We start from the raw sequence: 26620 nt of genomic DNA on the forward strand, positions 1-26620 counted from the left end.
GCATTGGGAGGGACTGGGAATGGACAGGGAGGGACTGGGGTGGCACTGAAGAGATGAGAGTGGATCCTGGGACACTGGAAGAGGGCATAGAGGTCTGGGAGTGAAGTGAGAATGAGCTAGGAATAGACTGGGTATGGCTAAAAAGAAGTGGGCGGGACTGTGGTGGCACTGGGCGGGACTGTGGTGGCACTGGGAGGGACTGTGGTGGCACTGGGAGGGACTGTGGTGGCACTGGGAGGGACTGGGAATGAAGTGCGCGGCACTGGGTTGTCGAGTCCAGCGCGGGGCTCTCGGCTCTGTGGATCTGCCCGGCAACTGATGAGTCATCAGAGAGGCGCGCTCTGATTGGCTGAGGGGCGGTAGATCCATGGAGGGGCGAGATGGACAGGCGGGGTCACTGGGAGTGACTGGGATGGACTGGGAGAGGCTGGGATGGACTGGGAGAGGCTGGGATGGACTGGGAGAGCCACGGGAGCCATTGGGAGGGACAAGGGGCCCCGGGGATGGGCACAAGGAAGGCTGAGGGCTCTGGGGTGATTCCCAGGAAGGTTTGGAGGGACACGGCCGGGCCCCTCTCTGTGCCCCGCGAGCAGCGGCCCGGACAGAAAAGTTCAGGAGCGGGAGGAGGTGTTTCTCAAGATTGATTTTAATCCTCATTCTCCTGGTCTGATTTGCTCAGTCCTAAGTTCAGTTCATTTCCCCAGGTCGGGCTGTTGTGGCCCTGATGGTGATCCCTGAGTGACCTCTCCCTGCCCTTGTCCCGACCCACGAGGATTTGGATTTGTTTCAGTTCAGTGGAATTCGTGGTGATTTGGGAGGAGCTGGAGCAAAGCAGCTGGAAAGCACAGTGGGCGTGTGTCCTGGGTTGATTATGATGTTAAATTGTATCCCCATTCGTCCACCTAACCCAGACACAGGTTCTGTATTCTTAAAATTCCATCTGAGAGTAAAAGTGAGTGGAAAAGAAGCACCAAGTCTGTTATCAGACTGCACTTGCTCCCCCCGCATCGGGAGTTTTGACTACAGCACAGACAGACAACAAGACACAGATCGCCTTGGCTTTCCAGCTAGCCGGAGCAGAGAGGTCTTCCTGGACTGTTTTCTTTCCCTTTTCCTGAAACGAATCGAAGCTGCTCTGGACTGGGGACTCGGGGGAGCACCGGGAGCACCCCTGGACTACCGGGAGCCCAGCCTGGGCAGCGGCATTTTCCAGCGCCAGAGGGACTGATAACAGAGCCAACACCCCCAGGAAAGAGACCCTCTGAAGTTCCTCATCTCTGCTGAAGGGCGAGAGGTTTTGTAATTTGATATCGTTCATTTTTGTGCTGGGTAGTGCTGTGCCTGGGAAATAAACAGGTTTTTTCCACTCCTCTCAGAGAAATCTCTTCCCGAACTGGATGGGGGGTGGGAGAAAGGGGCCACGTGGGTTTGCTTCCCGGGGGGAGCCCACTGGAGGTTTTCTCCCAAATTTGCCCTAAACCAGGACAATCACCCAAATTACACAAACACATCACAAAATTCCAGAAACATCCCTCAAAATTCCAGAAAAATCCCAAAAAATGGCAGAAAACACCCACAAAATTTCCTAAATCTTCTCAAAACCCTACCAAATTCCAGAAGCATCCCACATAATCTCGAAAAATTTCCACACAATCTAAGAAAAACCACTCAAAACGCTTCAAGACTCCTCAAAATCCCACAAAAGTTCAGAAACACCTCACAAAATTCCCGAAAAAAATCCACAAAATTCCCTAAATCTTCTCATAAGCCTATCAAATTCCAGAAATATCCCACAAAAATCTCCACAAATTTCCACACAATCTAAGAAAAATCCCACACAATTCTTCAAGGCTCCTCAAAATCCCACAAAATTCAAGAAAATTACCACAACTTTACAAGAAAATTCCAGAAAATTCCCTTAAACTTCTGAAAACCCCACCAAATTCCAGAAACACCCTACAAAATCTCCACTAATTTCCACGCAATCTAAGAAAAAGGCCCTCAAAATTCCTCAACTCTCCTCAGAATCCCACAAAATTCCTGACAATTCCACAACATTCCAAAGAAATCCCACCAAATTCCAGAAACATCCCACAAAATTCCAGAAATAAATCCACAAAACCCCCAATATCTTCTCATAAGCCCACCAAATTCCAGAAATATCCACAAAATCTCCACAAATTTCCACACAATCTAAGAAAAAAGCCCACAAAATTCTTCAGGTCTCCTCAAAATCCCACAAAATTCCACAAAATTACCACAACATTTCAAAAAAAATCCACAAAATTCCCTAAATCTTCTCAATACCCTTCCAAATTATAGAAACATCCCTCATAATCTTTACAAATTTCCACAAAACCTAAGAAAAATCCCTCAAAATTCTTCAAGTCTCCTCAATATCCCACAAAATTCCAGATAAACCCCACAAACTTGCAAAAAAACCCCCACGAAATTCCCATAATCTTCTCATAAGCCCACCAAATTCCAGAAATATCCCACAAAATCTCCACTAATTTCCACACTAAACCTAAGAAAAATCCCTCAAAGTTCTTCAAGTCTCCTCAATATCCCACAAAATTCCACAGAAACTCCACAACATTCCAAAAAAATCCTAACAATTCTAGAAACCTCCCACAAAATCCTTCAAGTTTCCTCAAAATCCCACAAAATTCCAGAAAATTCCACGACATTCCAAAGAAATCCCACCAAATTCCAGAAACATTCCACAAAATTCCTGAAAAAAACACACAAAATTCCCCAGATCTTCTCATAAGCCTACCAAATTCCAGATATATTCGAAAAAATATCCACAAATTTCCACATAATCTAAGAAAAATCCCCCACAATTCTTTAAGTCTCCTCAATATCCCACAAAATTCCAACAAATTACTACAGCATTCCAAAAAAATCCCACAAAATTCCCCAAATCTTCTCAAAACCCTACCAAATTATAGAAATATCCCTCATAATCCTTAGAAATTTCCACAAAACCTGAGAAAAATCCCTCAAAATTCTTCAAGGCTCCTCAATATCCCACAAAATTCCAGAAAATTACCACAACTTTCCAAAATAATTCCAGAAAATTTTCTAAAACTTCTGAAAAAACAACCAAATTCCAGAAACATCCCTCATAATCTCCACAAATTTCCGCAAAACCTAAGAAAAATCCCACAAAATTCTTCAAGTCTCCTCAAAATGCCAGAAAATACCACCACATTCCAAAAAAATCCCACAAAATTCCAGAAACATCCAACAAAATTCCAGAAAAAAATCCACAAACTTCGCCAAAACTTCTCATAAACCTTCCAAATTCCAGAAATATCCCACAAAAATCTCCAGAAATTTCCACGCAATCTAAGAAAAATCCCACACAATTCTTCAAGGCTCCTCAAAATCCTACAAAATTCCAGAAAATTACCACAACATTCCCAATAAATGCCACAAAATTCCCTGAAACTTCCGAAAACCCAACCAAATTCCAGAAACACCCCACAAAATCTCCAATAATTTCCACAATATCTAAGAAAAAGGCCATCAAAATTCTCCAAGTCTCCTCAAAATCACCTAAATTACACAAAAACATCACAAAATTCTAGAAATATCCCTCAAAAATCCAGAAAAATAAAAAAAAATGGCAGAAAACAACCACAAAAGTTCCCAAATCCTCTCAAAACCCTACAAAATTCCAGAAATATCCCACAAAATCTCCACTAATTTCCATGCAATATAAGAAAAACCCCTCAAAATTCTTCAAGGCTCCTCAAAATCCCACAAAATTCCAGAGAATTCCACAACATTCCAAAGAAATCCCACCAAATTCCAGAAACAACTCAAAAATTCCAGAAAAAAATCCACAAAATTCCCAAAATCTTCTCATAAGCCTACCGAATTCCAGAAATATCCCACAAAATCTCCACAAATTTCCACAAAAATCTAAGAAAAATGTACTCAAAATCCTTTAAGTCTTCTCAAAATCCCACAAATTACACAAAAACATCACAAAACTCCAGAAACATCCCTCAAAATTCCAGAAAAATCCCAAAAAATGGCCAAAAACACCCACAAAATTCCCTAAATCTTCTCTAAACCTTACAAAATTCCAGAATCATCCCACAAAATCTCTACAATTTCCACAAAATTCTACAAAAATCCCTCAAAATTTGAGAAAATTCCACAAAATTTAAGAGAAGTTCCACAACATTTGAAAAAAATACCACAAATTTACGTAAATTGTCTCCCTTCACCAAATTCCAGAAACATCTCACAAAATCTCCATATATTTCCAGAAAATATTAGAAATATCCCTCAAAATTCATCAAGTTTCCTCAATATACCACAAAATTCCAGAAAAATCCTACAAAATTGCAGCAAAATCCCCAATAAATTCTTAAATCTTCTCATAACCCTACCAAATTTTTGAAACATCTCACAAAATTTCCACAAATTTCCACAAAATCTAAGAAAAATCCCACAAAATTGTTCAAGTCTTCTCAAAATCCCACAAAATTCTACAAAAATTCCACAAAAGTGCCACAAAATTCTTCAAAATGTCACCAAATTCCAGAAACATAAAAAAAACCTCTTCCAATTTTCACAACATTCCAAAATATTCCCTCAAAATTCCAGAAACATCCACACAGATCTTCTCCACTTTCCACAAAATTCCAGAAATATCCCTCAAAATTCTTCAAGTCTCCTCATTATCCCACAACATTCCAGAAAAACCCCACAAAATTAAAAAACATCCCCAAAAATTGCATATAAATCCCACAGAATTTCAGAAAAAAAAAATAAGTCCTTAAGTCTTCTCAAACTGAATCAAATTTTTGAAACATCCCACAAAATCTCCACAAATTTCCACAAAATCTAAGAAAAAGCCCACAAAATTCTTGAAGTCTTCCCAAAATCCTTCAAAATTTCACAAAAACCTCAATAATTCCAGAATCATCCCAAAAAATCTCCGCATAATTACAGAATAACTCCAAAAAATCCCACAAAATTAAAAAAAAAAATCCCACAGAATTCCATCAATCTTCTCAAAACCCCACCGAATTCCAGAAACATCCCACAAAATCTCCACAAATTCCCACAAAATCTAAGAAAGATGCCTGAAAATTCTTCATGTCTCCTCAATATCCCTCAAAATTCCATAAAACCCCCACGAAATTCCAGAAGCATCACACAAAATTTAAGGAACAATCCCACAAGATTCCAGAAAAATCCCCCAAAAATTCTTCAAGTCTCCTCAAAATCCCACAAAATGTCACAACATTCAAAAAAAATCCCACAAAATTAAAAAAAAATCCCACAAAAGTATTTAAATTTTATCAAAATCCCACAAAAGGTCAGAAAAATTCCATGAAATTCCAGAAAAATCCCACAAAAATCCCTGAAACGTCTCAAAACCCTACCAAATTCCAGAAACATCCAAAAAAATCTGCTCCAATTTCCACAAAGCCTAAGAAAAATCCCTCAAAATTCCTCAAGTCTCCTCAAAATCCCACAAAATTCCACAAAAACCCCACAACATTCCATAAAAATCCCAATAATTCTATAAACCTCCCACAAAATCCTTCAAGTCTCCTTAAAATCCCACAAAATGGCAGAAAACAGCCACAAAATTTCCTAAAACTTCTCAAAACCCTACACATTTCCAGAAACATCCCAAAATATCTCCAGAAATTTCTACAAAATTCCAGAAAAATCCCACAAAATTACAGAAAAATAAAAAACCCTCAATCTTATCAAAACCCTACGATTTTCCAGAAACAACCGAAAATGTCTCCATAAATTTCTACAAAATTCCAGAAAAATCCCATAAAATTGCAGAAAAACAAAAACCCCCTCAATCTTATCAAAACCCTACCAATTTCCAGAAACATCCCACAGAATCTCCTCCTATTTACAGAGAATTCCAGAAAAAATCACAAAATTCTTGAAAAGCCCCACAAAATTCAAGAAAAATCCCACCAAATTCCAGAAAAATCCCACAAAATACTCTAAATCTTCACAAAACCCTACCAAATTTCAGAAACATCCACAAAATCTCCACAGTGTTCCACAAAATTCCAGAAAAATACCAAAAAACTCTTCAAGTTTTCTCAGAATCCCACAAAATTCTAGAAAAATTCTCAAAATTCCAGAAAATTTCCCACAAAATTCCCTAAATCTCCTCAATATCTCACAAAATTTTACATAATATCACACAAAATTCCACAAATTTCTCACAAAATTCCAGTAAAATCTGATGAAATTGTTAGCGTTCAGGAGCACAATCACGAATGATTATATGCAGGTGCTTTATTAAGAGATCTGGGTGTCAGGGGTACACATACCCAAATCTGACCCGACTTGGTTTTGAGTTGAACATGTTTTTCTACTCTATCGTTATATAACTTATATATTAATTATTAAACTTACATCATTCTATTGTATACATTGATGTTACCCAAGCATGGATTTCTCATGATCCCCCTCAGACCCCTAACATTGTTCCTCATGTTCTTTAAACAATAATAATATCTAATCACATCTAACAATTGTATCATTTATTATATACTGCTAACACAGGTGCAGTTTCACCTGATCTTTAGCAAGGACAAGGCCTGACATTTCCCAGAGCCTACTTTTCCCAGGCTTGCCAAACCTAACTTTATTTTTAAGTCCCTGAATTTTCTAAGATTTTAAGACCTTTTACTATTATTCCCCCCTTTGAAAGCATTTTTATTTCACTAGAAGTGCAAATGTTTTCACTTGATACAATCCTTTGTTTCTGAGTTTATACTTGATGTTCTTCGAATCCTTTATTGATGTAAGCTTTGTCCTGGATGTTGTCACAAATTGGAGAACCAGAAGATGGTGGGTGTGGATCTCACATCAGTGCCTTTATTATTTTCTGGTTCCAGGACATTTTCTTCTGTATTTCTCCCTTGAAGATGCTGTCAACTAACCAAATTGCTAAGAATACAGTTAGTAAGATGATCACACTCTCAATGATAGATTTAATCCATGAACTCCCATTCCACCCTAAACCTTTGAAGATTTTGCCTAACCACCTTGGAGACAAATCCTTTTGCTCTTCCTATGCTTCGTGCTCTATTTGTTGCAATTGATTGATGTCATATTCTACATCTGCAATTACATTTGCGGTGTGGATGCAGCAATGATCAATCCATCCCTTTAAAAAACTCACACACTCCATGCTCTTTCAGGAGTAGTAAATTGTAATTGTACGTTTAGTTCTTTAAATCTTTCTCTGGTCACTCTTGCTAATTTATCTGCCGGACCTGTAAGTTTGTACAACATTTCTTTATTCTGATAGTTTGCTATAGGGCCAAGTAAAGACTCTAGGGTCCACCCAAATTTCACTCTACTAGAGGCTTCTTGCCAAGTGTCACCCTGATTCTGTTCCTACCCTAATCTTCCCTAGCTATGTCTGTGTCTAGCCACTGAGTTGTTTTTTAAGCAGATTTCACATTTTGACATTACTGATTTTGCCATTGTTAGCATCCGTACCGAGATTAATTTTTGTTTCATCAATTTCACCAATGCTTCTGCACCCCAATGACATTTGTTATGTTTCATTTGTAGAACTTTATTGGAGGACCGCCAGCAACTCACCGCTCTTCACAGAAGTAAATGTGAACGCCGTTTATTTCTATCTTTAGCACACCTTTTCTAGGGTTCTACAGGGCCCGCGGGCAGAGCAAATTACTATTGGCTAACACACACAGGTTTACATTTTTTCTCCTACACACAAAGATATTGTTTTGCTTTACTCTCTCTTCTGCAGGAAGGTTTCAAGGACTTTAGCCTTTAATATCACGACTTACTTCAAAGACTGGTTTGTGCAGACAGGCCTTTACTAATATATAAAATATAGCAACCATTCCCCCTTTCTCTTTTTGCACAAACCAGGCTTTGGATGTGACTCATTCTATACTCTTATGAAGACAAGATAACACACAACTTAGACTTTCATCCCCATTAACATTATAAATAAAGTCCGTCCCCCTTCTAGCACAAGAGACCTCAACCATCCGGTGATGCCCCAGCTGGAGAACCAACTTCCAGTGGGGTCACTATCTTCTTTCAGGGCATGTAACCCATCCTGTAGCTGTTGTAGTTGCTCATGGATGGAAGCTGAATGATCAGTAAGATTCAGACAGCACATGCCTTCAAACTCCTCACAACCATGTCCTTGTGCTAAGAGCAAAAAGTCAATTGCGGCTCGATTTTGTAATACTGCATGATGTACACTACTCACATCGGCTGAAGCTCACTTAACATTGTGGATGTTAAATTCAATTCTTTCTTAGTCTAACAAGCGAGCCTTTTTAGAGTTGCTAAGCTTTAATTCATTCAGGCTTCACTTTGACTGACTGATGTTTTTTATTTTATCAACTACATTCAGCAATTGGTGTAAGCTTGGATGGAAACAAAGTAAGTTTCCCAAAATAACAGGGTTTTCTATGTGGATTAGCAGGAATCTCATTCCATGCTCTATCGCCACAGATTAGGAATATGGAACTAATTAATCGCTTTGGTAATTGTTCTGTGAGATTGCACCACTAATAAAGGCTTTACTCTGTGTAGTAACGAGATCAGCTATAGGGTTGTCTGCAGCCCAGTGCTGCATTACTTTGTTAGAATGACGTTTTGTTGGGGGTTCAAACATTATCCATCCACCTGAGGTATTGGTGGAACCTAACAAATCTAATTCTTCTGAGGGCTGCATAGTAACATTGAGAACTTTGGTAATTTTTGCTTGCCAGCAGGCTTCAAGTTGTCTTAATGTGAAGCCAACAGTGCAATTGCACTCTTGCAACATTGCCAACCCATTCAGTCGAGTCTCATTACTAATTAAACCTTTAAATGCTGGAGGATCCCATTCAGGGACTCCTATGAGACAGGTGTGAAAAGGATCTCCAGGTGTGGCTAGGCTCAAACACATTGACCTTTGGCCAGTTCAGTGTGCCAGAGTGACCCATATGTTCTGTCACTTTTGGATGTTAGTTAGCAGACAGTTGGTCAGGACTATACACAACACAATTACCATAAGCAGTCTGTTCCATGTAAATGACACCATACTTGCAAACTCACAGCTAAACTTTAACGTTAAATGAACTTTCAAAGATGCTTACACTACCTCTTGAAGGGGGAAATGCTTATAGTTTATACTAATATAACAATTACTACACAGGCTAAACTCTTTATCTTAAACTATTATCTAACTACTTTTAACACAGGTGCTCTGGTATATATGTAGTCTAAGTGTGGAAGCAATTTGCTGAAAGGGTAAACACACAACTACAATTTGCTTTATATACAGTTAGATGGAGTCTCTACACTTTTCTTAGACCTTCTACAGAATTTCCTTCACAAACAGACTATGATTTAACAAGATTCAGTCTTGGAACGTTCACTGCTCCCGTGATGTCAGCTGGCAGCTGATCGGTGACTGAGGGCTTTGATGTTCAGGTTGTTCTTCACATCCTTCTAAATCTTAAAACAAAGGATAACTGAAAAATTGGTAGAGACACAACATCATAATAACAACATAAAATTTCTGTTGGTAAACTGTCTGTATAGTGTTCAGACACAACTGTGTCCTGACAGCTCCACTTCTGATCCATGTCTGGAGTACCAAGGCTGTGTGGTGACTTCTCTGTTCACTGGATCTCGTGTGTTCAGAGGCACACAGTCTGGTCAGAGGGACAGGTGACCTTTTTGAACCTACCAACAAAACACAGACACTTCTCCCCTTGAAGTTAATAAATTACACTAATCAAATGCTTTTAGAGCATCAATTTCCCCCGTTTTTTTTTTAAAAAAAAATAAAATGAGATGTACTTCTGTTATAAACATCAACATTAACACAAAACCATAAACAATCAGTAAGAACCTATAGCAGTTAAAAATCAATAAATCATAAACATTATTAATAAGATATGTAATATAAAACTACTATTAATTACTAAAACACTGCACCAGCATCCCATAGTTAGCAAGCAAACAGAAACAAAAAATCATCAGTGAAGGACTGGATAACCACCTCTGGAAATGATTCTCCAAGCCCACTTCAAAATTGATCCAGCTGTCATATTAATAGGGTCAAATTGCTGAGTCAAAAAGTGACTCAAATACTGATTTGGGACAGAAAACATCTGGATCTGCTGGCAAATATTCCATCCAGGTAAAGTCATGGCTTGGCCAGGGCCTGGCTTTAAACTGGAAAGATGCCTCTTAACTCATTTCTAAAACAAGGTTCTCAATAGCAGCAGCTAGGAGATGCTCACAGCACAGCAAACTGTTAAAATGCATTTGTACAAAGCAAATGATCAGAAGCCTCAGGTACCAGACCAATTAAACCATGCAGCAGTTGGTTTAATCTGAAGCCTCTCCCATGGCAGCTGATCCTCAGCAATGGTACATCTTCTTAAAATTCTGGAAACACTGAAAAATAAGAAAGCTATAACAAACAAAAACTGCAGAGATTGCAACAACCAACAGAACTCCTGATGAAGTCAAGGGTGTCACAGACTGCATTCCCTTCTATCCACAAGCAGGTGTTCATCAGTGTTCTCTCACAGCTGTTTCAGTTGTGGCTATCTTCATCTCTCTAGGAAAATAACTATACTTTGCAGTTTAGACAAGTGTCTCCAATAAAACATAAACAATTTAAATTAAACAGTATTTAAAATTAATAAAATTAATTATAACAAAAGGAAATAACAAAACTTAACCTTAAAAGAATATCTAAGTTATAAAACTTAACTTAAAAACATTCAAGCCTAAATATAATAAAACTTGACTATTTTAATTCTATTAACACTTAATTTATATTAAATAAAAACATAACTTAATCTTATTCTGTTACTACAAAGAGGCAACTAAAGGTTTGATATATACCTTTTAAACACAATATAATAGTAACATAGATTCACTATAAAGATTATAAAAACATAACAAATCCATCACAATACTATGTCATCTAGCTTTGAGAATAACTCACAATAACTGCAAATGGTACTAAAAATACTTATTCATAACAGGAATTTGCCTTGCTTAAATTGGTTAGGATTTTAAAGTGCAGTTTTTCTAGAGAAAAACCACAACAACACAGGATTTGGCAAGTTGCCATTCAGCTTTTGTAGCACTTTTCATAAACATTAAGTCTAATTCTTAAACTAAAATCCAAAATCCAAATTGGTATATATGCAGTTATATGTGTTTTATATAACAAAAGGACTCACATTGAAATTACCTTATTAAAATTGTGGGAAAAACAAGCAAATGGGTAATATATACTTTAACTTAACTTTGTCTTGTACAGTAAAGTTCTCTTAACTAATTATTTTTTTTTTAAACCACAAATCTCTTTTGTAGATAACATTAATTGTAAGGTTTTCTTAGAAGCTGTAAATCATACCATATTTTAACCTTAGGTTTTAAAACTAATTATTGCAAGGTAACTTCTGCTAATATTCACCTTAAACACCTTTTTTTTTTGAAAAGGGGCCTTTTTAAACTTTCAAAGAAACACAATAATTTCTCCAGTAAAACTCTAAAAAACTGCAACTGCATAAATTCATTATTACTTAAAACACAAAATTAACTCTAAAAGGGTATATAAAAACATTTTTAAAAACCCATGAACCATGACTTTTTAACAAACTGGGTACTATCCTGGTGCTCTTTCTTAGAGAGGGAGCCGGGGGTGGACTGCCCGCCCTGCTGCTGCTCTCTGCTGCTGTTATCTTTCTTCACATTCTCCACATACTCTCGCAGAAAAAAAACAACAAAAAAACACCTCACAAAGTTAACACATACAGTTACTTCTCTCAATCTCTCTTGTTCACTGATAGAGGATTGGTCATCACGGAAGAGAAGAACCCTGACGTGGATGACGAGCCTTCCCAGTGGGGAGACCTTCGGGCCCAAGAGCCTCGCCTCTACGGAGCAGGGAGTCACCAAGAGTTGCACCAGGGGAAGGTGGCTGTGAGAGTGCCCTGGGGAGATGTGGCACAGCAACACCTCTACCAGTGGCAACAAAGGGTGACAGTCAAGGAGCTGCCCCAAGGGGAGAAGGAGGTGAGTGACCTAAAGCTGTCCCAGCAAGGGGAAGGAAGTGCGAACAGCCAGGAGAACCAGACACATTCTCCTGCCCCCAGTGAGGAGATGCCATCAGCAGGGGTACAGAGCTCAGGCCCTGCCCCTCACAGCACCTGCTGCTCCCCCAGCCTGCCGGGAGCCCAGAGCCCCAGTGAGCAGCAGGCTGTCGCTGAGGGGAGGTCACTCCTAGCAGAGGAAGGGAGTGAGGAGGGGACCCCAGCTGAGTATGATGAAGACTGGGAACAATACACCCAGAGTGGGTCTTCCCAGGAGTGCCAAGCAGAGCCAGAGCTGTCCCAGGAAGAGGTCAGCAGCTGCCAGGACTGGTACGACTCGGAAGAGTGCAGCGAACTGGGCCATGGAGACTTCCTGGACGGGGACTGCAGCAGCCTAGACGATTCCACCGAGGAAGACAACAGCAGCACACAGGACAGCTATGAATATGTGAGCATCCTCAGCTTTGGGATCACCCCCCTGCCACAGGAGGAGGACAGCTTGGACAAAGTCAGCGTCCTCGAGCTGTGTGAAGCAGAAAGCAGGGCCCAAAGCCTGGCAGCTCTTGCGGCAGACGGGCTGCCAGTGCCTGTCCCTCGGGAGGCCTGGCTTGAGGTCCAGGCACCGGAGTCACTCCGTGCCTCACTTTCCTCCCTGCACGGCCAAGCCTCCATGGCCCAGCAGGGGCCTGAGGCAGGGCCTCAGAGCCTGGGGCCTGCCCTGCACAGCCTCGAGGTCCCCGAGGCCCTCAGGCAGCAGCCGTCTCCCTCCAGCAAACGGCCCGGCTTCCTCAGGCGGGCACGGCGGGCGCTGCGGGCGCTGTTCCGCTGGCCCTGCTGGGCACCACAGCCACAGGAGTAGCGCCGCTGCCAGGCTTACAGATGGCAGCTGGCCCAGGGCCCCAGGGAGCCACACCTTGCCCTGGACATGGCCCTGCAGCCTCAGCTGCCATGGCTACTGTGGACTGTGCCAGGGGCATCTCCCCAACACCCAGAGTCACCGCTGTGGCCAACCCCAAACAGCAGCCATGGGGCACATTGGTGCCAGGGCGCTCAGCAGTGAATCCCAGAGTCATCAAGGTGGGAAGAGACCCCGACAGTCACCCAGTGCCACTGGCCTCCTGGCAGCACCGCCATCACCGCAAAACCACATCCCCAAGGGCCACAACTCTTCGACACTCCAGAGACAGCCACTTCACCACCTCCCCGGGCAACTTCTTCTAATGCCTCACGCCTCTGTCAGAGAAAAACTGCTTCTGATATTGAGTCTGAACTTCCCCTGGTGGCATCACGGGACATTTCCTCTCATGAAAGGATCCCACGCCAGTCCTTTGGGATTATATCCATGAAGAATGGGCACAGACCAGAGGTGCTGCTCCACTGACGTGACTGCAGAACTCTGACTCGTACCATTCTTCCAAAAAAATCAACTTTGAGCTTAGGAAATAGTAGTAGTTAGGAATAAGAATAGGAATAGGAATAAGAAGATGAATAGGAATAAGAAGATAGTCATTAATATAAGAAGAATAGGAATTACAGTAAGCATAACAAGTGAATAAGATTAATTAGAATAAGAAGAATAGGATGAAGAAGAAATAGTAGTAGTAAATAGGAATAAAAATTAGGAATAAGAAGAATAAGAGTAAGACGAAGAAGAAAAAATAGTAGTAGCAATTAAGAAGGGAAAGAAGAAGAAGAAGAAGAAGGGAAAGAAGAAGACGATTTAGATGAAGAAATAGTAAATAGGAAGAAGAAGAAGAAGATCATCAAATTAAAATACACATCTGGGATCCCAGAATGCAGGGAAGGACTATAAAAAGCACCTACTTCCACCTGATCGTCTTCTGAGCACTCTCTGCCTCTGAGACCTCCTCCCTATTTCTATGTCCCTGGCACCCATTTCTTTCTCAATAAAACCCACGTTCAATAAAATCTGCTTGTTGTCCTCCTATGGTCTCATTTGCACCTTCACTGGGGCAGAGGCACCTCTCCTTCATGCCATCCTAACCCTGGGTGGAACCATGGGTAGGGTCCCTTCCAGTCATGAACACTCCAGGATTCTGTCAGGACTCCCTTCCCTTCTTCCCTCCGCTTCCAGCTGGAGAATGTGCAGCAAAGCAACCTTTGCTGTCTGCTCTGGGAGCCCACCCAGCTGCTGGACCCTGCCCAGCTCCCTTGGGAGGCACAGCTGGAGCAGCACCCTGGCAGCCTCGGGAATTGCCCTCTGGGGTCCATGGCACACACTGCAATGGGCTGGCATTCCAGCTTCCAGCAAGGAAAAGATGTTCCTGCCCTTCAAGGCAAAGTTCTCAAAGGGCAGAGACCCAAGTGGAGCAAGATCTTACAATGACATTCCACTGCCAGCCTCCATAACTTCATCCAGGGCTGCTTTACCTCCTGGATTGGGGAAAAACAAAAATCAGGAGAGGGTCTTTGGCTGGGAACTGCCACAGGAAAAGAGGGACACTGGGAGGGAAAAAGAGCAGACAAAGGAAGGCAGGAGAGATAGGAGGACACAAATGGCAACCAGCTGAGAAGGTGGCACTCTGAAAACCAAACCGGAACTTATGGAAAAAGAATGGGGCAGAAATGAAGGATTCTGAAACTTTATTTACTATGCTTCTCTGGGCAACCTGTGCCAGGACCTCACCACCCTCACAGGGAAGATTTTCTACATTAAACATGAATTTCCTCTCTTTCACTCTGAGCCACACAAACTCGTTTGTGGTAATTCTCATAAACTGCTCAGCTCTTTGTTCCAGTGCACCCAGCAAGCAACAGGCAGGACAGTTCCACCAGCATGGAAACCCAACTCACAGCTGAGGGACTCAGAAAATCTAAACACCAGCAGAACACCAAAAGGGCACATTTAGCATTTTTGCTACAATACACAGCACTGAAAGTGATAGCTAATGACAGCCTCTTAGTCACCCCAATCCTTTCTCCATTTTAAACTTTCTCTGAAATAACCAAAATAACTCTTCAAATTCCTTCATCTTTATCAATCACAGATCTTTTCAGAGCAGACTCAGGAAGAGAGCACATTAGCATGTTGTTATTCAGACATGGCTTGTTGTCCGTCTTCCCCTGCTAAATGACAGCAGTAGATACTGGGAATAACCAGGTATCCTGAGGAATTTTTCCTGCAGCAAGTTATTTTCCTATCATGGTCCATCTGTAATTTTATGACTTATTAAAAGACCAATATAAATACAGTACAGTGCCTTGCAATTACTCCCCCATATATTTATAAACCTCAAAGTCTTCCAGGTCCTAAAAACAGGAAAAACCCTGTGTCACTCTTTCAGGAGATTAACGTAGTTAAGGACTGGACACATCCTCTGTAGGACTAACTAGAAAAACAGCTGAAGCTCCAGCAGATCCTTAATAAACTTTTCAGGAATAAAATTGTGTTATTTCAGTGTGCTGATTTTTTATTCATCTAGTTATTATCTTTTTATTTCTTTTCTCTTTCTGACTTTTCAAAAGCTGATGTTGCACAAAAAAGTGAGCTGTGGAAACCTGTAGCAAGCTGTTCAATTAGGGCTGAACTGCTCCATCAGCTTCACAGAGAATTTTTATTTGACCCCAGGAATGCTGGTTACTCAAGCAGACTAAACAATTTTGATTCATTTCAGCATGTGAGGACTGGGGTGTGCAGCTTCAGGCCAGGCTGGCAGGGTTGAACAGGAATTCCCAAACAGCACTGGAGTCATGGTCCCCTCAGCATACCCTGCTCCACCCAGCCCCAGCCTGCTGGGAATCAGGCTCAGACGTAAAAGCATGAATTCTGAATATCTCAGGATTGCTGTGTCGCTGCCCGCTCGGCCCTTCACGCCCCGGCTAGCTTGTGCCAAGCGTCAGCGGCAGGAGTGGGGAACCAGGTGAGCACTGTGTGGCTCGACCTGGAACCTCTAGAGCTCCTTTGGGCTCGGGCTCTATAGTATGCAGGGCGACACGAGGTGTAGTAAAGGGAGAGAGAGTGCTCGGAGTCCTCCAATTTCCCAGGAACAAGTTTATTCCAGCAGGCACAGGGAGAAGGCGATGAGGGACAGGGCTGGGATCTCGAGGAGAAAGTCCGAGCCGAGACCCTGGGCACCTCTGTGTGCCAGGTTTTAAAGCCCGTGGGCGGCTCATACAACAGCCAATAATATGGCAGCAGGGGAGGTGTTGTGGGAAGGGGTTACAATACTCAAATCCAATGGTAGGGACTTAGGGGAGGGAGGATAGCTATACAACCAATAGGGCATCGAGTAAGGGGTGATGAGCAGGGAAGGAACCAGAACAAAAGGTGTGGTGTACATAGACTGATAGGGCTTGGGGGTAGGACCAAAGTGATGGATGGGGAACAATCTGGAAAGAGGGGAGAGGTTTACAATGACAGGCAACTGGGAACAAACCATATCGGGATAGTGGGGAGTAACTGGGGCAAACCAACTCTAAACTCAACGAAGGTGAACAAACATACTTAATGAAGGTAAACTAACAGGCGGCAACATCTCCCCCTTTCTTTTTTAGAAAGAGGAGGTTGCATCGGCAGGAGGTGCAGAGGGTTCAACAAACCAGTCTTGGGGTACGGGAGAAGGAGGAGGTGAAGAGGGAGGAGAAGGAGCGCTAACAAAATTGACTTGAGGGGAGGGGGATACAAGATGTAAAACTGATTGAACTAAACATCTTCTTAAAACTGCAAACGCTATTAAAACGATGAAAACACGAAAACAATCCATAAAGCAGTCTTTAAAATGGATGAGAGCCATCCGGAGACCCCCCATCCCGAAAAAGCCAGTCATTAGTCTCTTGGCGTATTTGGTGGATCATGCCCTTCATTTCTGTGATGGTTTTCTTGATGTCTGTGCTCCTGGTGGTCAGATTCATGCAGCAAAGTCCCTCAAATTCTTTACAATCATGATTATGGAGGAGCAGTAGGAAATCAATAGCAGCGCGATTTTGTAGCGTTGCTCGCCTGGTTATCTCCTCGTCTTTGAGGAGGTCGCTCAGCGCGGTTGACGTTAAATTGGCTTGCTTGACCACCCAACACTCTAATTGGCCTAATTCTCCAAGGGCTTGTGCCGCAGCCAACCATGGCAGAAATACTGACACAGCAACCCGTTTTGGTTTATTCCAATGAAAAATTTCAGAGTCGCAATCAGGGTCAAGATCTTCGAGACTGCGCTTCTTAATGACCGAATTATTCTTTCGTTCCCAATTTTCAATTTGAGATGTATTGGGCGCAAACAAAGACAACCGGCCTAAAGTGCACGGCCCTCCGAGAAGGCGAGAGGGGATGCCAGCCCACGCTCGGTCCCCACAAACTAAAAATATGCCCTTAGGCAACTTAAGAGGGTAGGAACTGAGGGTTGAGGGCATCTTAACATGGGCGATGTTCTTGCACCAGGAGGCTGCTTGAAACTGTTTGTTGTCCTGCATTAAATTAGAATAAGGAGTAGGATCTGAGGGGTAGTAACGGAAATGGATACAATAGGGTGCGGGGGAGGAGTTTAACAAATCAAATTCTTGGGGCTCAGCGGTTGCCCTTTCCAAGAAGACCAGCCAGTCTCTCCATAGTAGGAGAGGGTTCTGGACAGGCCTCTTAATCTTGTAGGTGAGTGCAGAGCGGGCCACTCGCTGAGCTGGCCTCCCTTTATTAGCTTCGCTGAACAAACTCAACAGGGAATCCGGGTATTCATTAGGCTTTAACGGGATCCCCACCAGGCAAGTGGTCATCGGATTTCCTGCTGCTCCTGTGGATAGGCATAGCTCATCCCGTTGGAGGGACTTTGCCAACATGACCCAAACATTTTGTTTGGGTTGGGGCACGATCCACATGTTGATCTGGGTCACCAGCATCATCAGGAGTGCAGTGGTTGGTGCAACGATCGGGGTGGTCATCTTTCCAATGGCTCTTTCTGAAAACAAAACATACGAAAAACATAACTTTAACTGAAAAGAAAGGTAGGTTGACATAACAAAAAGGGGCTTGGGTTGTTTCCTCCTCCTCCTCGGGATGGGGGATGGCTCATCCGGACACGACGTCATTGACATCCTCGACCCTATCTGGTGGCCTGCTTGGATGTCTGGGGACATAAGGTTTCACCCATCTTTGTGGGATCCACCTTAGTCCCTGGGGCGAGGATATGCAAGCGTACCCCCGCCCCCAGGTCACCAGATCGAAAGGACCCAAGATCTTCTGGGTCTCAGGGTCCCGGACCAGCACTGGAGGGCGCTGCTGCAACTGGTAGTTCTTGTTGGTCTTGAAATGCCGGGCCACTGGAGGGTTAGGGTCCTGTTCGGAACAATTGAGAAAGTTTAGCGTGTAAAGGGCTTTGCACAACCGCTCTTGTGGCGTGCAGCCCTTCACAGTCTCCCTTTGATGAGAATGGACACGCTTGAGCGACTGATGGGCTCGCTCAACGATCGATTGACCGGTGGGGGAGTGTGGGATGCCTCTCTTATGTTCCACTCCCCACTCCTGCAGGAATTCCTCCAGTTTCCTGGAGGTGTATGCTGGGCCATTGTCTGTTTTTATTTCTTTGGGGACCCCCAGTACAGAAAAAGCCTGCATTAGGTGCTTACAGACATGCTCGGCTTTCTCTCCTGTGTGGGCAGAAGCAAAGACAGCACCTGAGAAGGTATCGATGGAAAGGTGTACGAACCGAAACCTGCCAAACTCAGGGACGTGTGTTACATCCATCTGCCACACTTCGCAGCTCCCCAGACCTCGAGGGTTGACCCCCGATCCCAAGGAGGGCATTGCGGTGGATTGGCAGTGCGGGCATGTGGCCACAATGGCTCTGGCCTGATCTCGCCGCAGGTGGAATTGGCGGACCAGACCAGGCACATTTTGATGGAACATCTGATGGCTCAGCTTAGCTTGTTGGAACAGATCTGGGAGCTGAGCCATGGAAACAGGGGCAGCGAGGGAATCAGCTACCTGGTTTCCCTCGGCTACCGGGCCAGGGAGATCCGTATGTGACCTTACATGCATTACAAAAAATGGTTGCTTTCTGTGGGAAACAGCATGTATTAGCTTAGAAAGCAACTCAAACAATTTCGGGTTTGAGACCTCCTTCAGAGCAGCGTGCTCTGCTCTGGCAACTACCCCTGCAACATAGGCCGAATCAGTGATTAAATTGAAAGGTTCAGGAAACCTCTCAAAGGCTCTGACGACTGCATCCAACTCAGCAACTTGTGGAGACCCTTCCACATATTGAATATCTGCTTCCCACTGCTGAGTTTCGGGATCTCGCCAAGTCACTACAGACTTGTGAGATGCCCCGGATGCGTCTGTGAACACAGTCAAAGCTTTGAGGGGCTTTCTGCTCCGCATTTCTTTTGGAATCGGTTCAAATTTAGAATTGAAAAATTTGTGGGCAGGGGCATGGACCGAAACTTGGCCTTCAAAACTATCTAAAGCAATGTGGAGTGTCTCATTCTCCCGAAGTAGTTGATTAAACATTTCTTTTGTCAGCCTATCTGGAGACGCTTTGTCCCGAGACAAGCTGACTGGTACTCGAACGCATGCAAAATCACATCCAGCCATCTCCCGAAGCCGAGCTCGAGCTCTCCCGATGAGCTGAGCCATCAGCTCCTGTGGCCGGGTGATACTTTTGGACCTTTGATGGCTCAAGAAAACCCACTCTATGATTAAGAGGGGATCCTTAGAGCCCTGGTCCCACTGAAAAATCAGCCCACTGAGGTGTGGCATTCTCCCGAGTATGATGAATTCAAAAGGCAGGGTCGGTTCGTACCGATGTGCTTGCCTTTCGACAAGCGCATCCTCCACTTTCTCTAGGGCTTTCCTCGCCTCTGGGGTCAGAGTCCTGGGAGAACTCAGCTCTTTCTCCCCCTTCAAAAGTGTGAAGAGGGGGGCTAGGTCTTCCGTGGAAAGGCCCAGCCAAGGCCTGACCCAGTTTAAGGTCCCACACAACGAGTGAAGGTCCGCTAAGGTTTTCGGATTGCTGTTTATTGCCAATTTTTGAGGCACAACAGTCCTCTCAGCAATCCGCAGACCCAGATACTTCCAGGGTGGCATCCGTTGAACTTTATCCTCCTGGAGTTGAAAGCCTGCAGATGTTAAAACCTTAACCACTCGGTCAAGTGATTGGGTAAGTAGATCGTCATGGGGGGCGCACACTAGGACATCATCCATGTAGTGATGGATGATGACCTCCCCCATCTCTTTGCGCACAGGAGACAGCAACGAGGAGACGTACCACTGGCAGATGGTGGGTGAATTCTTCATGCCTTGTGGCAAAACCCGCCAGTGGAACCTCCTCATTGGGGCTTCTCGGTTGAGGGTTGGCACCGAGAAGGCAAACCGTGGGGCGTCGTCAGGATGTAGGGGAATTTGAAAGAAACAGTCCTTGATGTCGATTATGGCCAGATTCCAATTTTGGGGGAGCATAGTCGGGGTAGGCATCCCTGGTTGAAGGGGCCCCATGTCAACAATGATTTTGTTGATGGCACGAAGGTCGTGGAGGAGTCACCACTTGTCTTTCCCCGGCTTTCGGATAACAAACACCGGGGAATTCCAAGGGCTGGTAGTTTCTACTATGTTACCCTTATACAACTGCTCCTCCATGAGCTCGTTGAGCGCCCTTAATTTGTCTTTTCGAAGCAGCCACTGATCAATCCAGATTGCTTCATCAGTGGTCCAATCGAGCTTCTGGAAGGGGCGCTCTACAGTGGCCGCTATTAAAAATCCCGAGGGGTTTTCGGGATTTCAATCTTTACCCCCCATTGTGACATAAGGTCCCTCCCCCACAAGGGAACCTGAAAATCCGCAACAAATGGGCGTAAATTTGCCAATTGCCCATCCGGTCTCTTAATTTGTACTACGCTCTTAGATACCTGCACCAATTGAGTACCCCCTATACCCTGAACCTTCCCCGCCACGGGTTGCAACTCCCAATGTGACGGCCATCTCCTTTGGGGGATGATTGTCACATCTGCCCCTGTATCAAGCAGACCCCTCAAGTTGACAGATTCCGCACCCTGCTTGATGCTGCAGTCGATGATGGGTTTATTTTCACCCACCACCTCTGCCCAGTAGACGCCTGGTGCGTGGTCGTCTACCGGGACTCCCTCTGGGACAGGAATGTACTGAGCTATGATTTGCCCTTTTGGGAGAAAATATGGTGGGTGAATGCAGCGCGCTAAGAGGATGAGATCTTCCGGACCACCCGGGAAGGTGATCGGGGAGATCTCAATCTCTGGGGGTGTGTGTCTTGTGTCCCCGATGGCGATAAACTTACAGTCGTGTCCATTCCCTGGCTGGTTCTCCTCCAGTGGGTCCACAGCTACCACCGTCCAGTGCTGGGTCCGGAAGAGGATGTCTTTGACGGTGATAAGGTGTCGCGTCCGGTAAATTTGCCACGTCCGATGTTTCTTTCCCCCCACCTCCGCGATACCTGCCCCATTTTTTGCATCGCGCGGGCAGGTTCGCGCCGCGCTCTCAGTTTTTTTGTTTTTTATTAGCTGTTCCCTCCAGTACCCTCTCCCCAGATCCATTTCCCACGAGCCCCTGGCGTAGGTGGGCGGTGGGACAGTCCCTCGCCATGTGACCCAGTTGTCCACATCGGTAACACTGAGTAGTTCTTGCTGGTGGAAGGATGAACTGGCCCGACGGGTGTTGGGTCACTGCCGCTGTTGGTGTTCTCCTGGCCGCCTGTGGTGGTGGTGGTACCCTGGACGCCCCCACTAACGGAACTTTCTTCTCACATGCATCAATGAGGACGTCCAAGGTTGGCGGTGGATACATGGGCAAACTAAATATAACCTGTTTGCAGATGTCATTACAGTTTGCCTTAGCCATTTCTAAGACAAGCTGCTCTTGTAGCTCAGGTTTATCAACTTGTCTTTCTATTTGCTCCTGTAAACGGTTAATAAACACGGTAAATGGCTCATTGGGGAACTGTTTAATATTTGAGAAGTTGGTCAGGGGTTCCCCCCCTGGCAGGATGTTAAATACCTTCTCTGCGGCCTCCGTGATCTTAGCTAAGACAGGCCGGGGTAAAACCCTTGCCTGTTCTTCCGGCTTCCCCCAATTCCCTTCACCGCACAAGTGATCTATCGAGAGGGGGTTTTCGTCCGCGTCAACCACAGACTCCTCGCTGCGCAACAGCTCAGGAAGGATGGCCTCTAACGACTTCTTCCACCTCTGTTTCCACAGCCTATAAGCAGCTGGGGAAAGGAGGCAGGCAAACAACTCTTTTAAGTCGTGGGGGACCATCTCGTTCGCGGAGAAGGTGGCTTTTAATAAACCCTTAAAGTGTTCACTTCTCCTGCCGAACTCTTTCTGGGCTTTGCACAGCTCCCTCTTTGTCTGGAAGGAGAAGGGTTCCCATTCTCGGTACCTCCCTCCCCTTCCTCTAAAACTGACCGGTGCGGCAAAGGGAATCACTACCTGTTCCGGGTTCTGGTCCTCAGGCCTGTCACTTCCTGTCCCGAAAGCGTGGGAACCGGATGGGACAGTGTGGGAGCTGGGAGGAGGGACGTGGGAACCAGGAGGAGGGGCGTGGGAGCTGGGAGGAGGGGCGTGGGAACCGGGAGGAGGGGCGTGGGAACCGGGAGGAGGGGCGTGGGAACCGGAAGCCGGAAGAGGCGGGGCTGGAGGACCGACTGAGGAGGAGGGCTGAAGGGAGGAGCAGCGGCTGGAAGGGGTGGGGTTTTGGGAGGTCACACTTTGGAGACACGCCCCCGAGGAGGAGGAACCACCCAAGGGGAAGTGGGAGGAGTCAGGGTAGGATGGAAGGGAGGGGCTAGGGAGGAAGGGGTTGGTCATTGAGGGAAGAAAGGGGTTCTTGGAAGAAGGAGCACAAGGGGGGGGTCCGACCATGCGGTCCCCGCCATCTTGTGCCCTTTGGAGGCCATTTTGAGGGTTAGGAGTGGGGTCAGGGAATATAGGGGAGCATTGGAAACTGGGGGAAACTGAGGCACGGGGGTTAGAAGAGGAATCAGGGAATATGGAGGAGCCTTGGAGACTGGGGGAAACTGAGGCATGGGGGTCTGAGGGTAAAAACTGGGGACTTGTAACCTGGGAAATGTTTAACTGAGGTCTGATAACTGGGGAAACTGAGGAATGGGAAGACACCCTGGCAGCTTGGCCAGGGCTGCCAGGGCAAGGGTTCTGGGAGAGACGTGGGGAGCCAGGGATCCTGTTACCCTTGGGGGATCCCTGAACAGGACAACTTGCCCTGCAGGTCACTCTGCAGGTCTCCCTCAACTCGGGATCAGGGGGAGAGGTACATGGGGATAGGGAAACTGGGGAAACTGGGGAATTGTGTGGCGGCTGCTTCTGCATTTTCTTTTCCTCTATTACAGCAGACCGAATTAAAATAAATAATGTTACAAATTTTTCAACTGAATTATCACCTCCATTAACTATTTCCGTTAATTTGGACCCAACCACATTCAGAATTCTACAGAATTTGCTTTGTCTGGGGTTACATTTGGGAAATGCAGGAACAGCCATCTCACAAACTTCTTTACCCTCCCACGAGAAAACTTCTTATTCCCCCCCTCAAGGGTACCCACAATTTGGTAAAAAACTCTCTTTTGCTGTGCTGAAAGACGTGCTCCCATCTTGTCAACCCTGGCACAGCAATCCCACCGCCCCATGCAACCAAACAACAAATCAACTAAAATAAAAATACGGGTCCAGACCGGGCTACACACACACTCCCCCCGAGGGAGTTTTCACACACTGGGCGCCCCCTTTTCCCACACACAGGAACCACTCACCCAAGTCCGGACAGATGTTGCAGGCGACGTCCACACCTCCCGAGGCGACCGTCTGCACGTCTGACAGCTGCCGCCTTGACCTCTGGGAGCGCAACTCGGCAAAAAAGAGTCTGCTACTACCAGAGCAGCTGCCGCTCACGGTCTTTGTGAAATAGGTCCACCAACCTCTCCGCGGGTCTCTACACCTCGCGAGAGGCCCCACGTTGGTCGCCAGCTGTCGCTGCCCGCTCGGCCCTTCACGCCCCAGCTAGCTCGTGCCAAGCGTCAGCGGCAGGAGTGGGGAACCAGGTGAGCACTGTGTGGCTCGACCTGGAACCTCTAGAGCTCCTTTGGGCTCGGGCTCTATAGTGTGCAGGGCGACACGAGGTGCAGTAAAGGGAGAGAGAGTGCTCGGAGTCCTCCAATTTCCCAGGAACAAGTTTATTCCAGCAGGCGCAGGGAGAAGGCGATGAGGGACAGGGCTGGGATCTCGAGGAGAAAGTCCGAGCCGAGACCCTGGGCACCTCTGTGCGCCAGGTTTTAAAGCCCGTGGGCGGCTCATACAACAACCAATAATATGGCAGCAGGGGAGGTGTTGTGGGAAGGGGTTACAATACACAAATCCAATGGTAGGGACTTGGGGGAGGGAGGATAGCCATACAACCAATAGGGCATCGAGTAAGGGATGATGAGCAGGGAAGGAACCAGAACAAAAGGTGTGGGGTACATAGATTGATAGGGCTTGGGGGTAGGACCAAAGTGATGGATGGGGAACAATCTGGAAAGAGGGGAGAGGTTTACAATGACAGGCAATTGGGAACAACTATATCGGGATAGTGGGGAGAAACTGGGACAAACCAACTCTAAACTCAACGAAGGTGAACAAACATACTTGAAAGTAAACTAACAGGCGGCAACAAATCTCCCCCAATATCCACACAATTTCAGAAATATCCTTCCAAATTCTTCACGCCTCATCAATATCCCACAACATTCCGAAAAAATCCCACAAAATTGCAGAAAAATGCCACAAAATGGCAGAAAACTCCCACAAAATTCCCTAAAACTTCTCAAAACTCGACCAAATTCCAGAAACATCCCACAAAACCTCCTCCAATTTCCACACAATTCCAGAAATATCCTTCAAAATTCTTCAAGTCTCATCAATATCCCACATAATTCCAGAAAAATCCCACAACATTCAGAAAAAATCCCACAAAATTGCAGCCAAATCCCACAAAATTGCAGAAAAGTCACAAAAAAATCCTTACATCTTCTCAAAACCATAACAAATATTTGAAATATCCCACAAAATCTTTACCAAGTTCCACAGAATCTAAGATAATTGACTCAAAATTCTTCTTGTCTCCTCAATATCCCTCAAAATTCCACAAAACCCCCATGTAATTCCAGAAACAGCCCACAAAATTTAAGGAACAATCCCATAAAATGGCAGAAAACTCCAACCAAATTCCCTAAAACTTCTCAAAACCCTACCAAATTCCTGAAACATCCCACAAAATCTCCCCAAATTTCCACACAATCTAAGAAAAATCCCACAAAATTCTTCAAATTTGCTCAAAATTCCAAAAATTTCCACAAAAATTCCACAAAATTCTTAAAAATGTCACGGAATTCCAGAAACATCCCAAAAAATCACCTCCAATTTCCACACAATTCCAGAAATGTCCTTCAACATTTTTCAATTCTTATCAATATCTTACAACATTCCAGAAAAATTCAATAAAATGGCAGAAAACTCCCACCAAATTCCCTACCCCTTCTCAAAACCCTACCAGATTCCAGAAACATCCCACAAAATCTCCACAAATTTCCTCACAATCTAAGAAAATTCCACAAAATTCTTCAAGTCTCCTCAGAATCCCACAAAATTCCACAAAAATTCCACAAAATTCTTAAAAATGTCACCAAATTCCAGAAACATCCAAAAAAATCACCTCCAATTCCCACAAAATTCCACAAATATCCTTCAAAATTCTTCAAGTCTCATCAATATCCCTCAAAATTCCACAAAACCCCCATGTAATTCCAGAAATATCCCACAAAATTTAAGGAACAATCCAACAAAATGGCAATAAACTTCCACAAAATTCCCTAAATCGTCTCTATACACGAACAAATTCAAGGAACAATCCCACAAAATCTCCACAAATTTCCACACAATCTAAGAAAATTCCACAAAATTCTTCAAGTCTCCTCAGAATCCCACAAAATTCCAAAAAAATTCCACAAAATTCTTAAAAATGTCACCAAATTCCTGAAACATCCCACAAAATCTCCTCAATATCCCACAAAATTAAAAGAAAACCCCATTAAATGGCAGAAAACTCCCACCAAATTCCCTAAATAGTCTCTAAACTCGACCAAATTCCAGAAACATCCCACAAAATCTCCTCCAATTTCCACACAATTCCAGAAATATCCTTCAAAATTCTTCAAGTCTCATCAATATCCCACAACATTCCAGAAAAATCCCACAACATTCAGAAAAAATCCCACAAAATTGCAGCCAAATCCCACAAAATTGCAGAAAAGTCACAAAAAAATCCTTAAACCTTCTCAAAACCATATCAAATATTTGAAATATCCCACAAAATCTTTACCAAGTTCCACAGAATCTAAGATAATTGACTCAAAATTCTTCTTGTCTCCTCAATATCTCTCAAAATTCCACAAAACCCCCACGTAATTCCAGAAACAGCCCACAAAATTTAAGGAACAATCCCACAAAATGGCAGAAAACTCCCACCAAATTCCCTAAAACTTCTCAA

The 26620-nt window shown here is 44.5% G+C and overlaps 1 protein-coding gene across 1 annotated transcript in view; it reads right to left on the reverse strand.

Annotated features, from left to right (window-relative positions):
- LOC111942164 (uncharacterized) overlaps positions 1 to 26620 on the reverse strand; it is a 360854-nt gene that overhangs the window by 76608 nt on the left and 257626 nt on the right. The gene's annotated exons all lie outside the window — the stretch shown is intronic.

This window comes from Cyanistes caeruleus, unplaced genomic scaffold (genome assembly GCF_971803275.1).
Source record: "Cyanistes caeruleus unplaced genomic scaffold, bCyaCae1.hap1.1 HAP1_SCAFFOLD_87, whole genome shotgun sequence".
Lineage (NCBI taxonomy): Eukaryota > Metazoa > Chordata > Aves > Passeriformes > Paridae > Cyanistes > Cyanistes caeruleus.